Source organism: Schistocerca americana, chromosome 1 (genome assembly GCF_021461395.2).
Source record: "Schistocerca americana isolate TAMUIC-IGC-003095 chromosome 1, iqSchAmer2.1, whole genome shotgun sequence".
NCBI classification, from domain to species: Eukaryota; Metazoa; Arthropoda; class Insecta; order Orthoptera; family Acrididae; genus Schistocerca; species Schistocerca americana.
The window spans coordinates 1,256,811,682-1,256,828,914 of NC_060119.1; positions in this window are offsets into that span (position 1 = coordinate 1,256,811,682).

Here is a 17,233-nt window from a genome sequence, read left to right on the forward strand (position 1 = left end):
ATAATTGCAATAGAACTATTACAGAATGGAAGAAAATAAACTGAGAAAATGAAAAAAGTATTAGCAGTAACTAAAATTAAGTAATGGTTAGAGCTACAGATACAAAAAAAATAGTGAAAAGTTAATACAGTTACAAAAACAATTAGTTGAAGGTACAAATATGGGTAGAATTAAAAAGTTAATACAATTACAAGACTATATCTGAGTATAGGGCTGTTACAATTTGCAAATGGTGTTAAGTTTGCACTTTTGGCTTGAGTAGCTTCACTTAATACTATTCAGTTCTGTCATGTTTGTGACTGTCTTCTTTCCAGCTGCTGTCTTAATGATTACTCTGCCATCCTGAGTCCACACATTCTGAAGACCGAAATGGGATATGGCACTGTTTAAGATCTTTAGCCGTTCGTGTGTCAGATCTTCCCTTATTGTAAGCCCTGTCCTTGCTAACTTCTTCTTCTGGGTAAAGATCTCTGCCCTTTTTCGGTACGAGACAAATTTAATTATTATTGGACGAGGTTTGGTAGCACCTGGTAGTTTTCGTCCCAACCGATGGCTCCTGTCAATGTCTGCCTGGGTCACTTCAACACCTTATTTTTTCACGCGCAACCTCTATAAGCAGGTTGTCTGTGTCTTCTTCCTTATTTTCTGCTACTCCAAACAGTCGTAGACTATTTCGCCTTTGGTACTGTTCTAGCTCGTCTGTTGCGGCAGATAGTTTCACTTCCAACTCTCGTGCCTTTTTCTCGTATTCAGACACAGACTTTTTTAGTGCTGTAATTTCGGCAGTATTGGCCTCAACAGTTTCACGCATTTTGGCCAATACTGCTGCCGTTACAGTATCTGATATAGTGCCTGCTATCAGATCGAGATTGTTTCTATCGCGAAGCGCAGCGTTTACCTCAGAGCGGACCAGCTCCGCTAGACCGGGAGCCGCGGCCGCACCTTCCGCCAAGAGCGGGCCCGCCGCACCTGCTGCTTCCCCGCTGCTGGACCCGCTGCTGTTCACTCTTCTCGAAGATATTGGCGGAACACAGAAAAAAAAATAGCACTACTGCACAGAACACTGTTGTCTACACGATTTCCACTTGTACTAGACAACACCACCTGCGAGAACACCTTCGAATTCAACAAAATTTCGCGAGCCGAACTTAACACGTGTTACACTGCAATTACGGGTCATACAAGAAAATAAGTCTGGTCATCTGAAAAATAAACAATATTAGCATTACGAAGACAATTCTCATCGGACTAACTTGCACCTGTGACTGTTAACTTCCAAGATACGGAGAGTGTAATACAGTCACAACCTGAAGTTAATCTCTTCAGAAAACACTAACAAATCCACAAGCCATGATCCATGAAATAATTATTATATACAAGAGAATACGACTTAAAACAAAACTAACTCAGATCAGGGCTCAAGATTTAACCGCCTAATCAATAAAAGTAACTCAACATAATACCTCATTAAATTACTATAATGAGGAGCCTCACATTCTAAAACCTAAAAGAAACCAGGTATATATACAAGGTATACAACTTTGCTTCCGCCGCTTTTACCCAACATTTGAGGCTGCTATGAAACAAATTGGTTACACATGTATCATTCAAAGTATTTTCCATCGCTGGCCACTACATTCTCCTATCTTTCAAATTCCCTTTTCTTCTTGACTTCCTGCTGCCATGGCTGCTCCTACTCCTGTTTCTGCTTTAGTTCATTCTTCTACTCTTGTTACTGCTGGAGTAACAAGAATCCCAGTGTACGAATCCCACGTCGAAAAAACTGTTCATCTCTTGAAACGATCCTAGAATCGATCCAATTTGTGACTTCTTCATCTACATCTACATCTACATGTACATTCACACTCCGCAAGCCACCTGACGGTATGTGGCGGAGGGTACCTTGAGTACCTCTATCGGTTCTCCCTTCTGTTCCAGTCTCGTATTGTTCGTGGAAAGAAGGATTGTCGGTATGCTTCTGTGTGTGCTCTAATCTCTCTGATTTTATCCTCATTGTCTCTTCGCGAGATATACGTAGGAGGGAGCAATATACTGCTTGACTCTTCGGTGAAGGTGTGTTCTCCAAACTTTAACAAAAGCCCGTACCGACCTACTGAGCGTCTCTCCTGCAGAGTCTTCCACTGGAGTTTGTGTATCATCTCCGTAACGCTTTCGCGATTACTAAATGATCCTGTAACGAAGCGCGCTGTTTTCCGTTGGATCTTCTCTATCTCTTCTATGAACGCTATCTGGTACGGATCCCACACTGCTGAGCAGTATTCAAGCAGTGGGCGAACAAGCGTACTGCAATCTACTTCCTTTGTTTTCGGATTGTATTTCCTTAGGATTCTTCCAATGAATCTGAGTCTGGCATCTGCTTTACCGACGATCAACTTTATATGATCATTCCATTTTAAATCACTCCTAATGCCTACTCCCAGATAATTTATGGAATTAACTGCTTCCAATTGCTGACCTGCTATACTGTAGCTAAATGATAGGCGATCTTTCTTTCTATGTATTCGCAGCACATTACACTTGTCTACATTGAGAGTCAATTGCCATTCCCTGCACCATGCGTCAATTCGCTGCAGATCCTCCTGCATTACAATACAATTTTCTATTGTTACAACCTCTCGATATACTACAGCATCATCCGCAAAAAGCCTCAGTGAACTTCCGATGTCATCCGCAAAGTCATTTATGTATATTGTGAATAGCAACGGTCCTACGACACTCCCCTGCGGCACACCTGAAATCACTCTTACTTCGGAAGACTTCTCTCTGTTATCTAGTAACTCTTCAATCCAATCACACAATTTGTCTGATAGTCCATATGGTCTTACTTTGTTCATTAAACGACTGTGGGGAAGTGTATCGAACGCCTTGCGGAAGTCAAGAAACACGGCATCTACCTGGGAAACCGTGTCTATGGCCCTCTGAGTCTCGTGGACGAATAGCGCAAGCTGGGTTTTACACGATCATCTTTTTCGAATCCCATACCGGTTCCTACAGAGTAGATTTCAAGTCTCCAGAAAAGTCATTATACTCGAACATAATACGTGTTCCAAAATTCTACAACTGATAGACGTTAGACATATAGGTCTATAGTTCTGCACATCTGTTCGACGTCCCTTCCTGAAAACGGGGATGACCTGTGCTCTTTTCCAATCCTTTGGAACGCTACGCTGTTCTAGAGACCTACGGTATACCGCTGCAAAAAGGGGGCCACGTTCCTTCGCGTACTCTGTGTAAAATCGAACTGGTATCAAACCAGGTCCAGCGGCATTTCCTCTTTTGAGCGATTTTAATTGTTTCTCTATCCCTCTGTCGTCTATTTCGATATCTACAATTTTGTCATCTGTGCGACAAACTAGAGAAGGAACTACAGTGCAGTCTTCCTCTGCGAAACAGCTTTGGAAAAAGACATTTAGTATTTCGGCCTTTAGTCTGTCATCCTCTGTTTCAGTACAATTTTGGACACAGGATATCTGGACATTTTGTTTTGATCCACTTACCGCTTTGACATAAGACCAAAATTTCTTAGGATTTTCTGACAATTCGGTACACAGAACTTTACTTTCGAATTCACTGAACGCCTCTCGCATGGCCCTACCTCATACTACATTTCTCTTCGCGTAATTTTTGTTAGTCTGCAAGGCTTTGGCTATGTTTATGTTTATGTTTGCTGTGAAGTTCCCTTTGCTTCTGCAGCAGTTTTCTAACTCGGTTGTAGTACCACGTTGGCTCTTTTCCATCTCTTACGATCTTGCTTGGCACGTACTCATCTAACGCATATTGTACGATGGTTTTGAACTTTGTCCACTGATCCTCAATACTATCTGTACTTGAGACAAAACTTGTGTTGAGCCATCAGGTACTCTGAAATCATTTTTGTCACGTTTGCTAAACAGATAAATCTTCCTACCTTTTTTAATATTTCTATTTGCGGCTGAAATCATCGATGCAGTAACCGCTTTATGATCGCTGATTCCCTGTTCTGCGTTAACTGTTTCAAATAGTTCGGGTCTCTTTGTCACCAGAAGGTTTAATATGTTATCGCCACGAGTCGGTTCTCTGTTTAACTGCTCAAGGTAGTTTTTCAGATAAAGCAGTTAAAAAACTTTCATTGGATTCTTTGTCCCTGCCACCCGTTATGAACCTTTGAGTCTCCCAGTATACGTCCGGCATATTAAAATCTCCACCCAGAACTATAACATGGTGGGGAAATCTACTCGAAATATTTTCCAAATTATCCTTCAGGTGCTCAACCACAACAGCTGCTGATGCAGGGGCCTTTAGAGACATCCAATTACCATGTCTGAGCCTCCTTTAACCGTGACCTTCACCCAAATCATTTCACATTTCGAATCTCTGTCAATTTCCTTCGATACTATTGCACTTCTTATCGCTATAAACACGCCTCCCCCTTCACTGTCCAGCCTGTCTCTGCGGTATACATTCCAATCAGAGTTTAGAATTTCATTACTGTTTACATCTGGTTTCAGCCAACTTTCTGTCCCTAGTACTATGTGGGCATTGTGACCATTTATTAATGAGAGCAGTTCTGGGACCTTTCTATAGACGCTCCTGCAGTTTACTATTGGCACATTGATATTGTTATTCCCTGTTTCATTTTGCCTACTCCTACCTTGCCGCGTCTCAGGAAGCGTCTTGTAGGGCCTAGGGAGGGAATTCTCTAACCCAAAAAACCCACATGTGCACTCCACACGTACTCCGCTACCCTTGTAGCCGCTTCCTCTGTTTAGTGCACCCCTGACCTATTCAGGGGGACCCTACATTTCTCCACCCGATAGCGGAGGTCGAGAAATTTGCACCCCAGATCTCCGCAGAATCGTCTGGGCCTCTGGTTTAAGCCTTCCACTCGGCTGCAAACCAGAGGACCGCGATCGGTTCTGGGAACGATACTAGAAATAGTTTGCTCAGACTCCGCCCCGCGAGCGAGGCTTTCCGCCTTCACCAACTCCGCCAACCACCTGTATGAACTGAGGATGACCTCTGAACCCAGACGGCAGGAGTCGATGGTGCCGAGATGAGCAACAATTTGCAGTCGGGAGCACCAAGGAAACTTTTCAGTATTATAACGAAGAGTAAATGCAGCAGAAAATGGCTGACTGAAGTCCAGAGGGTTCTGCAGCAGATCAACATAAAAAATCTCGAAGATCGCAGTGAGTGCCGAAATAAAATCAAAAGTGTGAAGATTGAGGAAAGAACATCACGCCAGCCTGGTAAAAAATGGACAGAAGAACGGAAGAAGGATCATTCTGAGAGGATGAAGAGCTTTTCGGAAGCAAAGAAGAAAAACGTCGGGAGATGAAATTATGAATTCAAGTTCAATCGCTCTCCTGAAGGGGAACAATCGTTATAACAATAATAATATATACATAGAGCTTTAATTCCTGACAAACATGAAGCTAGCTATTCACAAGTAACGCATCTGGCAGGGAATCTAAACCACTCACTCTTTATCAGTGACGCCGGTAACACAGAACGGCGTGTGGCACTACTTTGAAGAGGTTAAGATAGCAGCTGTCTTCTACAACGAAAGAGGGCATGGAGAAATTCGGCTGAGAAATCCGGCTGTTCCTACTGTCAAGTATCTGCTTGGTAAACTTGGTCCACCGTGTGCTGTTCAAGCTGCCTTGAAGAGGTGCTCTTACGCTGTTGTTATTACAGACGAATGAAAAAAATCCAAGAACACTTAGCGCCTATCATAATATCCACAATAAAGTAAACTGAGATCCGTTTGTGGCAACGAAGGAACTGCAAGCAAGAGACAGTTTTCCATCCGTAGCTTGTTTCAGAATGCCTAAATAGAGCTTGAAAGTAATTGTGTCTTCGTGACACAGCATAATTAGGATAACAAGTTGTTGCGGAGGAACAATTGTGTGATTGGATTGAGGAGTTCCTAGATAACAAAACGCAGCATGTCATTCTCAATGGAGAGAAGTCTTCCAAAGTAGGAGTGATTTCAGGTGTGCCGCAAGGGAGCGTCATAGGACCGTTGCTATTCACAATATACATAAATGACCTGGTGGATGACATCGGAAGTTCACTGAGGCTTTTTGCGGATGATGCTGTGGTGTATCGAGAGGTTGTAACAATGGACAATTGTACTGAAATGCAGGAGGATCTGCAGCTAATTGACGCATGGTGCAGGGAATGGCAATTGAATCTCAATGTAGACAAGTGTAATGTGCTACGAATACATAGAAAGATAGATCCCTTATCATTTAGCTACAAAATAGCAGGTCAGCAACTGGAAGCAGTTAATTCCATAAATTATCTGGGAGTAGGCATTAGGAGTGATTTAAAATGAAATGATCATATAAAGTTGATCGTCGGTAAAGCAGATGCCAGACTCAGATTCATTGGAAGAATCCTAAGGAAATGCAATCCGAAAACAAAGGAAGTAGGTTGCAGTACGCTTGTTCGCCCACTGCTTGAATACTGCTCAGCAGTGTGGGATCCGTACCAGATAGCGTTCATAGAAGAGATAGAGAAGATCCAACGGAGAGCAGCGCGCTTCGTTACAGGATCATTTAGTAATCGCGAAAGCGTTACGGAGATGATAGATAAACTCTAGTGGAAGACTCTGCAGGAGAGACGCTCAGTAGGTCGGTACGGGCTTTTGTTAAAGTTTGGAGAACACACCTTCACCGAAGAGTCAAGCAGTATATTGCTGCCTCCTACGTATATCTCGCGAAGAGACCATGAGGATAAAATCAGAGAGATTAGAGCACACACAGAAGCATACCGACAATCCTCCTTTCCACGAACAATACGAGACTGGAATAGAAGGGAGAACCGATAGAGGTACTCAGGGTACCCTCCGCCACACACCGTCAGGTAGCTTGCGGAGTATGGAAAAAAATAAATAAAAAAAAATCACTCTGAAGTCATGAAGTATACCTTTGATTTATATACACAATAAATGAAAACAGTTTGGAAATAAATGGGTGTAGCTCTGTCATAAGTTACATTAAGAAATATCTCATTTCTTATTTCAAGATGGTGACTAGTCTCGAACACCTATGTCGAGTTTCGAACCATCTGTAAGTTTCACAGATACAGGAAATAGCACACGTGCAAAAACTGCCCCTGCAGTGCTCACAGCGTTGCCATTTCAGACTCAGCAACAGTAAAATTCACGACACATGACGGATATTTGTTCTCCAACGCCATTCTTTATGGCGTATTTTTCTGTCGCAGAGTCGGCCATAGTAACGCTGTGATCACTGCAGGGTGCAGTTTTTGCGCGTGTACTATTGCCTGCATTTGTCACATTTCCGGATGGTTTGAAAATGGACACAGGGGTCCGAAACTAGTCACTACCAAGAAATAAAAAAAAAAGATACTTTCTCTATACAACTTATGACGAAGCTACAATTATTTATTTCAATTATAAGACAAGTTGCGGACCCATTTTTCACCTCCAGCACGCTGCAAGTTCGTGTTTACAGTTTTCTTCGAATTAAAATAGTTTTCCTATAATTGGGGTAGAATATGACATTATTAATGCAGACTCAAAAGGGAATCGAATAGACTCGCTGTAAAAACCGAGCCACGAGAAAGCCTACTTGCGAGTTTCAAGAATCTGCATTAGATGATAAATTTAGGAACATACTACAACGCCCAATGTATTGCGCTCATAGGTACGGCGAAGTGAAGATTATTATAGTACGCACAGGGGCGTTTAATCATTCTTTCCGCTCTTCATACGTAAATGGAACAGGAAGGGACTGTAATAACTGGTAGAACCGAAATGCCCTCTGCTATTTATAGCTCAGTGATCTGTCGAGTGTGGATGTCGATACAGATGCGGGTCCACGCCTCGACTCCACGTTCTTATGACAATGTGCGGGGCGTGGCACGAATTACCTGCGGTATTGCACCACTGGTGGTTGTAATTTATTTTTGTAGTTTACGGGTTCTTAATGGTGAGACAATCAGTGCCCTTACAAATATTAAAAGAAACGAATGCGGAGAAAAGGTCTAAAAATGTTGTCAGACTGCGAGGAGTGAATGTAGAAATGACGCTCACCCATCCCCGTCTCAATCGCGTCAACCCACACAATCACTCCATCTCACATGCCGTAGGAGAACGGAGAAACTGTGAAAGGATCTTGGATTAAAACGAAGAACTGGGAGCTAAAAGAATAGCACAGGAAAATTCGACTGACTGAACACTTCCAAGAAACAAGGGTAAGTCTGTCTGTACAAGATCTTCAAGGTGCTAAAACTAAAAGTAAAATAAGAAGTACGAGAGAAGAGCTAAGATAACATCATAAGAAAACACAGTGGCTGACCTCGTACAATAGACATGGGTCACCCAGTCACTGCTCGTCTTGTAAAACTATCTTAATAAAGTTCGCCAGTCTCGCTATGCCCCGCGTTAAGATGGTAAAACAGTCACAATTTCTGTACCAGTGGCAAAAGCCCTGTAGCTATTCAGCTGCATACAGAAACATATAAAGATCTGACTACTGGAGTCGGAAACGTGCAGCCCTGGCAACACACCGCCTTTCAGTGGTGCCTCGTAGCTTCGGCAGAAATTTTCACAAAGACAAAACACTGTCAAAGGTGTATACGGCGAGGCTAGCACCAAATCATTGTATTCTTCTTCCGCATATCACAGATGCAGTTAATTAACTTCAATTACACCTCCCGAAGTACCTCTTTCCTACAATTCCCACCTCCACGTAAGTGGTACGAGATATCTGCTAAGCAATCAGCTATAACAGGAGGCAAGCTGGAAAATCTTGCGCAGTTTTATGCGTAACAACTAAAGAAGCTTTATACAAGAGGAAATAGATTTTATGTGGTATACCCATCTATTGAAACGTTCGGTCCCTTTTTCAATCGATCCATATTATGAACTGCAAATACTATCACGCTCTACATCTGCAAAAATGGTAGTACTAGAATTTCGAGACGCATGAACAACAACCTGCACAAAATTCGCGAACTGATACCCTGATTGTTTCAACTAACCGACACTGAGCTAAGAATATTCTTTGTGAATTCACAGAAACGTCCAAAAATAGGACAGCAAAGAGGACAATAGTGAGAAGGTGTGCAGAGTAAACAAATTTTCGCGCTTAACAATAACTGACAGGAGACACTGATGTGAAAATAACGACACTCATTTCGTGCCGTAGATATTAAACATCACAGTTCCAGGAATGCTTTCCATCTCTATTTTTGGATTCTCTGATGCTCATAACTCACTTTAACGAGAGATCTATGCGAGAAACTTTGAGCACAGTGTTTTATTGTACTTCAGGGACCATCAGTTTGTGGATAAGCCGTCAGCTGTCATAATTTACTGTCATTTTTACTAGCGTGGTTTCCATAAGTATAGATCAAATACACTGAGCGACAAAATTAAGGGGTCAGGTGATACCATTAACTGTGATTTTCACTAGTGGGGTTTCCATAAGTATAGATCAAATACACTGAGAAACAAAATTAAGGGCTTTTTTTTTTAAAAAAAAACATTTTCTCCAGTAGCATCACAGAAGTTCGAAACGTGCCTCAAACGGTGCAAAAGTGTGACACATTGCGAAGTCACCATCGGTCTCTTCAAACGGCAATGTGTCGGAACCAGAGCTCAGGTGTTCATGTGAGGTGTGAGGACATCTTGCGTCCTCATGTACAGGGAGTCCCGCTGGAAAGAGGCCCCACAAACAAACATTTGCTTAAATAACACTTAAAGACATTTCATAGAAGTCAGGAAATCAAATGAAATCAACGTGTCATACATTGTTCAAAGTAAATAATGGTGGATCACAAAAGGTGTTGGAAGTGACCCGCCAAGACTTGTAAACACAGTTAAACACAACGCTGCAGATTCTTGAATGTTGCTTCCAGAGCCTCTGGTGTCATTGCCTTGTTTCACGGATGACGCTCTCTCCTAAGTCTTCCAACTTGCGCGTTTTGTTCCTGTAGACCTTACCTTTCAGGCCATCCTAGAGGAAAAAGTCAGGTAGTGTGAAATCAGGTGGCCTTGCGGGCCACAATCGTTTCGAAATCATTCTTCCGGGGTCACTCGAGACGTGTGGCGCCATCCCGTTGGTACCAGCCGAAGGTAAGTTCTTCATCGTCCAATTGAACTGCCGGCCGGAGTGGCCGTGCGGTTCTAGGCGCTACAGTCTGGAGCCGAGCGACCGCTACGGTCGCAGGTTCGAATCCTGCCTCGGGCATGGATGTGTGTGATGTCCTTAGGCTAGTTAGGTTTAATTAGATCTAAGTTCTAGGCGACTAATGACATCAGAAGTTAAGTCGCATAGTGCTGAGAGCCATTTGAACCATTTTTGACCCAATTGAACTGATTCACAAATTCCCGAAACATTTCGATGTAAAGTGCACTTTAGAGTCGAAAAAATTGGTCGGATGATGCGACGCCGAGATAATGCACAGAACATGCCAATCTCTGGCTAATGCTAGGGTTGCTCTACCTGTGCACTCCGTCCACTACGTCACAAATATATATTCTGAGAGTTTACATAGCCAGAGAGGTGCAACCACGCCTCACCACTGAAGACTGTGTGCCTGACCTGACCTCTGACCAATAAACTGCTGAAACCAGCAGCGAAATGTAATGAGTTTGTCTTCGTCATTGACATTCAGTTCCTGAACAACTGTAAAGCTGTATCAATGCAAACCGGCTTTCTTCGCAGCTCTGCGACATGTGCCCTTTGACATTTCACATTGCTGAGATTAACGTCGGACAGACTTTGCAGGAGAGGCCAGCAATCTTTGTTTCATCTCAGTCACTTTTTCTTCCGAGAATGGCGGCCGTCCCCCGCCTTGAAGATACGACACCGTTCCACTGCTCTCTGTCTTTTCCACCAACCTTTGCAGGCAGGCAACATTGAGACGGTATTTACTGATGACCAAAACCGTTCAACAAATATTCGCTGACATGTCTTGATGGAACAAGTAATGCAATTTTGTTTCACAATAGACGCGTGCTCTTCGATAGAATATCGATATATTCTCACTAATGACTTAACACTGAGCTGCAGGCACAGCGACGCGTGAAAGCACAGTGTTGCATCAAACGATGTTGCAGAGTGCAGTGTTGCGACGTCAAACGTCACAAATCACACGGTGAAATATCTGTGGAATTACAACAGATGTTTGTGGGGCCTCCTTTGAGTGGAAAACCCTGTATTATCATTCATTCTTACGATGGTGCCAACATAAAAGCTTTGGTTCGCACATGGCGCGTGCCTGTATGAAGTGTCTGCGTGATGTTGAAGTAACCCCGTGGTCTGCAAGATGCGCAGACCAGTCGCCGAGAGATCATGTGTGGGACCAGCTCGCGGGTGAACTCTGCACCTGTGTCACTATACAGGGTGTCAAGGGTCGGTCATAATAGTATTGGGCATGATTGTCTCAGGAGAGTACACAGTGGTTTTGTGAAACTCTTCCCAACCAAATCTTTATATGCACTGGAGTGTAAAGTACATGGTTTTTTGGTATGATGACGTCTACTCCACATACGGTTGTCACCTTTCGGACTGTGTGCCAGTTTTTAACTTATAAAATATCTTCAGCCGTTGTTCTTGAAATTATTCGTTGTAGTGGACCTGCTATGTAGTGCCATCGCACTGTACCGTTGCAGTTCTTCACCCTGTTGCGATGTGCGGAGAAAGCTCTGATCTATTCAAGTTACTAAATGATGAACTCAATTTTGCGCAAGCTCTTCTGTATCTACAACAGAATCTTAAGAATTTACAACCTTGATTACAATCGTAGTTTGTAGCTCTCAGTAGGTCTTAACATGTACAGGGCTATTACAAATGATTGAAGCTATTTCATAAATTCACTGTAGCTCCATTCATTGACATATGGTCACGACACACTACAGATACGTAGAAAAACTCAAAGTTTTGTTCGGCTGAAGCCGCACTTCAGGTTTCTGCCGCCAGAGCTCTCGAGAGCGCAGTGAGACAAAATGGCGACAGGAGTCGAGAAGCGTATGTCGTGCTTGAAATGCACTCACATCAGTCAGTCATAACAGTGCAACGACACTTCAGGACGAAGTTCAACAAAGATCCACCAACTGATAACTCCATTCGGCGATGGTATGCGCAGTTTAAAGCTTCTGGATGCCTCTGTAAGGGGAAATCAACGGGTCGGCCTGCAGTGAGTGAAGAAACGGTTGAACGCGTGCAGGCAAGTTTCACGTGTAGCCTGCGGAAGTCGACGAATAAAGCAAGCAGGGAGCTAAACGTGCCATAGGATGGTGCTCCACCGCACTTCCATCATGATGTTCGGCATTTCTTAAACAGGAGATTGGAAAACAGATGGATCGGTCGTGGTGGAGATCATGACCAGCAATTCATGTCATGGCCTCCACGCTCTCCCGACTTAACCCCATGCGATTTCTTTCTGTGGGGTTATGTGAAAGATTCAGTGTTTAAACCTCCTCTACCAAGAAACGTGCCAGAACTGCGAGCTCGCATCAACGATGCTTTCGAACTCATTGATGGGGACATGCTGCGCCGAGTGTGGGAGGAACTTGATTATCGGCTTGATGTCTGACGAATCACTAAAGGGGCACATATCGAACATTTGTGAATGCCTAAAAACACTTTTTGAGTTTTTGTATGTGTGTGCAAAGCATTGTGAAAATATCTCAAATAATAAAGTTATTGTAGAGCTGTGAAATCGCTTCAACCATTTGTAATAACCCTGTATATGCATCGATATGACATTTCAAAGAGAGAAATCTCTCCTGTGCGTCTTTAAGTGTTTGGGCGTTTCCACTGTCAACCGGATCCTATGCTCCGTGACCTCCAAGGCACCGCCAAGCCTCAAAGCACAACAAACGCTCCGCCACAGCAGGTGGAGAGGTTTAGTCGCCGTCGCGCTCTGTCGATGTCCGGACCTGACGTCTTTTACTCCCCACCTGCGTTTGTAACAAAGATGATCGCGCACAGTGGGATATGCCACACTTGTGAATTGCATGACACAACGTTTCCTGTTGGCACGAATATCTTTCGTCGGCCTGAATGGTCAGATGTGGAAAATGTTATCCTATAGCATCGGCGTGTCACACCATAGGACCCAGATCAGAAGGGGTTCAACGTCATAGATAAAACTGTGCTCACAGTTTTTCCGCTTAGTTGCACACTTACGTTTTCACGTCCATATTTCAGTTTTAGAAAGTTTAGCTGCGTATTTCAGTATTTCGACGTGCACTTGTGAAATACACTGTATTTACATACAAACATGTGGACCACGGTCAAAGAACTTAGACGTAGCAGGTATGAAGATGTTGCTCAGACAGAAATATGTAGGTTATGGTCAAAGAACTTAGCCACAGGAAGTGCAAGGGTGTTGCACATGTAGAAAGTTAAAAAGCTATTATAGACTGCAAAGATTTTTGATACACATTATGAAATATTTTGAACCACATTTTTGTCGGAGATCTTAGATCTAGGAAGTACAATGATGTTATATATATGAAATTACTAAAAGCTATTACAAATTTAAAAAATTGACAGCTAGAACTGTTTTGAGCCACACTGTTATCAGAGAACTTAGATCTAGGAAGTACAATGACGTTACACACATGAAATTTTGAAAGCTATTACACATTATACAATGACAGTTAAAGCTTGTGTTTACAATATGATTTTTGCTTATTACGATAATGACACTTGAACTGTCGTATGACTGCTACATCGAATTCCAGTAGAATATTACTTTGTTATTATATCATAGGATAATTAGTTTTTATTTTTGAATATTTCATGAAATATGTGAAGATAACATTTGCTTGCAAGCTCCACTTGTTCGTTGAGAATAAGGTCTCGTGAGTTAGAGCTGTGGATATAAATTTCAGGCTCTTCGAGCAGATTCATTTACTTTCCTTTGTTCACAGTGTGTAGTATTTGTAGGTTGTCTGTAATGGCTGTGGCTGAGTGACCATGGTCTTTTAGATGCATTGCAAAGGTGGATTTATTTTTTATTAGCTGGAAGCGATCCATATGTTCACGGTCTCTTATAGTGAAACTCCTTCCAGTTTGGCTTATGTAGAACTATGGGCAATTGTTACATAAAAGTTAGTAAATACTTGATTTATGGTGACATTGGTTATATGTCTTACTGTTGTGGATGATGTGCTGTTGTAGCTCGTTGTTAGTGCTGAAAGAAATTTGAATAAGTTTTCCGAAAGAGGTTGGCAATTTCGTATGAAATTTTACCTGTAAAGGGTATGCGAGCGAATGTGTTTTTTCCTTCTGGTGAATCTGCTTTAGTACGTGTGCATTGCTTCTTTTTTATTTTGTTGTTAAGTTTATCAGTTACATCTGGGCTGTATCTGTTTCTACGAAGCAAATTTGATTCGCTATTCCACATGCTCGTATGTTATACACAGAGCATTCATAACTGCCACGAGCCATTCTAATTGCCGAAAGTAAGAATAAACCTGGGACTGGGGAAATGCACAAATGGTTGAAACGCATTCCCTGTGTGAGGAAATCTACAAGCGCATTCTCCTCCTTCCACATAAACACAGCTCGCGGTGCACGAATAAAATGGACCGACATGTTGAGTTTTCGCAGCCACGCGACATGGGGACATCACAGTTCCTCCTGCACACGGTGGCTCGACGGCAGGACTTCCCCTGACATCCGGTGACCGCAGTCGGTCACTTCAGGAAGGCAGCCTTCAGGAGCTGAGACGGCGGCGCCGTGCCGTCGGTGGGACAGGGAATTTAATATCGGCCCGGCGCACCATAGCGGCGCCATGAAACGCAATATGGCGGCGCGCTACACGGCAGAGAACAGTCTGCTGGAACATCTTTATTGCCCCTCGCCTCGCTGAGATAACTCGCCTCCTCTGCCCTCACAACACACACACACACACACACACACACACACACACACACACACACACAGCATTCCGCTGACATTTCCACACCCTTGAGTCACGCAAAACTCACCACTGCGAGATCCGAATTCCTGCCAATAAAGCAGGTGCTTCTGTCGCTGCCTCAACGTCCAAACTTAAGGTACCTGCCAGCTGTCACATTTTAACACTGCTCAATATTCACAAGTGGCACTCAGTTTTATTACCGAAATGTGAAAACACAAAAGTGTTGAGGTTTTAGTGACCACATGTTAGTGTTGTGCCTGCTGGAGTCCATCTCGGAATCTTATGCCTGTGTTTGTCTTAAGATTTTTCTGTTGTGCGGCTGACTTTTCAGGATAATCTTTAGGAAAACCATTCAACAAACATAAGCTCAAGATCTCAACACGAACGCCAATGTGCACTCACCGTTACTAATCAGTTTATTCTTATTATGTATATGGGGTCTCTCATAATTATTGACGTGAACGCATACAGCTTACAGTACATGGCACTAGAAGCAGAAGCGTCTCACTAATCATGAGCTCTGGAACGAACACCTTAAGAGGTATGAGCATTTCTTCATCTTCAATACTGTGAAACAAATCTTTTCTCCTGCAGGGTCATTGTATTCCATATTTTGGGAGGAGGTAGCAGGTACCTACTAGGAAAAGAAAAGACCTGTAAACAAGAGCTCAAAGTGCTTAATTAAGAGCTATGAGCACTTACAAAGTAGAAATGTGTTTCACAGTATTTCGAAGGTGAAAAAGTGTTGACACCTCTTAATGTATGCACTCTAAGAGCTCACGTGTACTGGACAATTTTCAATTTTCTTTTGTTTTGGTCCATACTACCACCTATTAAAAAACGTAAGGCGAAGTGCTTCCAGTAATAGATACGTGTTACACAGTGTCGATGATGAAGAATTGCTCATACCTTTTAAGATATGCGTTTTAGAGCCCATGGGTGGTGAGATTTTTTGCTTCTAGTATTGTTTACTTTAAACTGTATGCGTTTACCGCATTAATTATGTCGATTATTAAGTTCAGCAATCACTCTCCCTGTAATTATCACCCTACGAGTCTCGTACAACTCAAAACATGTAGAAACTTTCTTTCAGGAAACGTAGCCCATATGATAAGCAATCCAATCACATCATGGGGCGAGCATGTCACTGGATTCTGCGGAAACTGCACATTCATTTATTCGACTTACTCCGACTACAGGAGAACAACTACTGTAAATCAACATCACCTATCTGACATCCACTCTCTACTAAAGCAAAAGTTTCAAGTGCTGAACAAGTACAACCTAAGTATAGCAGCACTGCGAGAGACTCACTTTACGGAGAAGGAGAGAGTCCGAAGAATATCTACACTCCTGGAAATGGAAAAAAGAACACATTGACACCGGTGTGTCAGACCCACCATACTTGCTCCGGACACTGCGAGAGGGCTGTACAAGCAATGATCACACGCACGGCACAGCGGACACACCAGGAACCGCGGTGTTGGCCGTCGAATGGCGCTAGCTGCGCAGCATTTGTGCACCGCCGCCGTCAGTGTCAGCCAGTTTGCCGTGGCATACGGAGCTCCATCGCAGTCTTTAACACTGGTAGCATGCCGCGACAGCGTGGACGTGAACCGTATGTGCAGTTGACGAACTTTGAGCGAGGGCGTGTAGTGGGCATGCGGGAGGCCCGGTGGACGTACCGCCGAATTGCTCAACACGTGGGGCGTGAGGTCTCCACACTACATCGATGTTGTCGCCAGTGGTCGGCGGAAGGTGCACGTGCCCGTCGACCTGGGACCGGACCGCAGCGACGCACGGATGCACGCCAAGACCGTAGGATCCTACGCAGTGCCGTAGGGGACCGCACCGCCACTTCCCAGCAAATTAGGGACACTGTTGCTCCTGGGGTATCGGCGAGGACCATTCGCAACCGTCTCCATGAAGCTGGGCTACGGTCCCGCACACCGTTAGGCCGTCTTCCGCTCACGCCCCAACATCGTGCAGCCCGCCTCCAGTGGTATCGCGACAGGCGTGAATGGAGTTACGAATGGAGACGTGTCGTCTTCAGCGATGAGAGTCGCTTCTGCCTTGGTGCCAATGATGGTCGTATGCGTGTTTGGCGCCGTGCAGGTGAGCGCCACAATCAGGACTGCATACGACCGAGGCACACAGGGCCAACACCCGGCATCATGGTGTGGGGAGCGATCTCCTACACTGGCCGTACACCACTGGTGATCGTCGAGGGGACACTGAATAGTGCACAGTACATCCAAACCGTCATCGAACCTATCGTTCTACCATTCCTAGACCGGCAAGGGAACTTGCTGTTCCA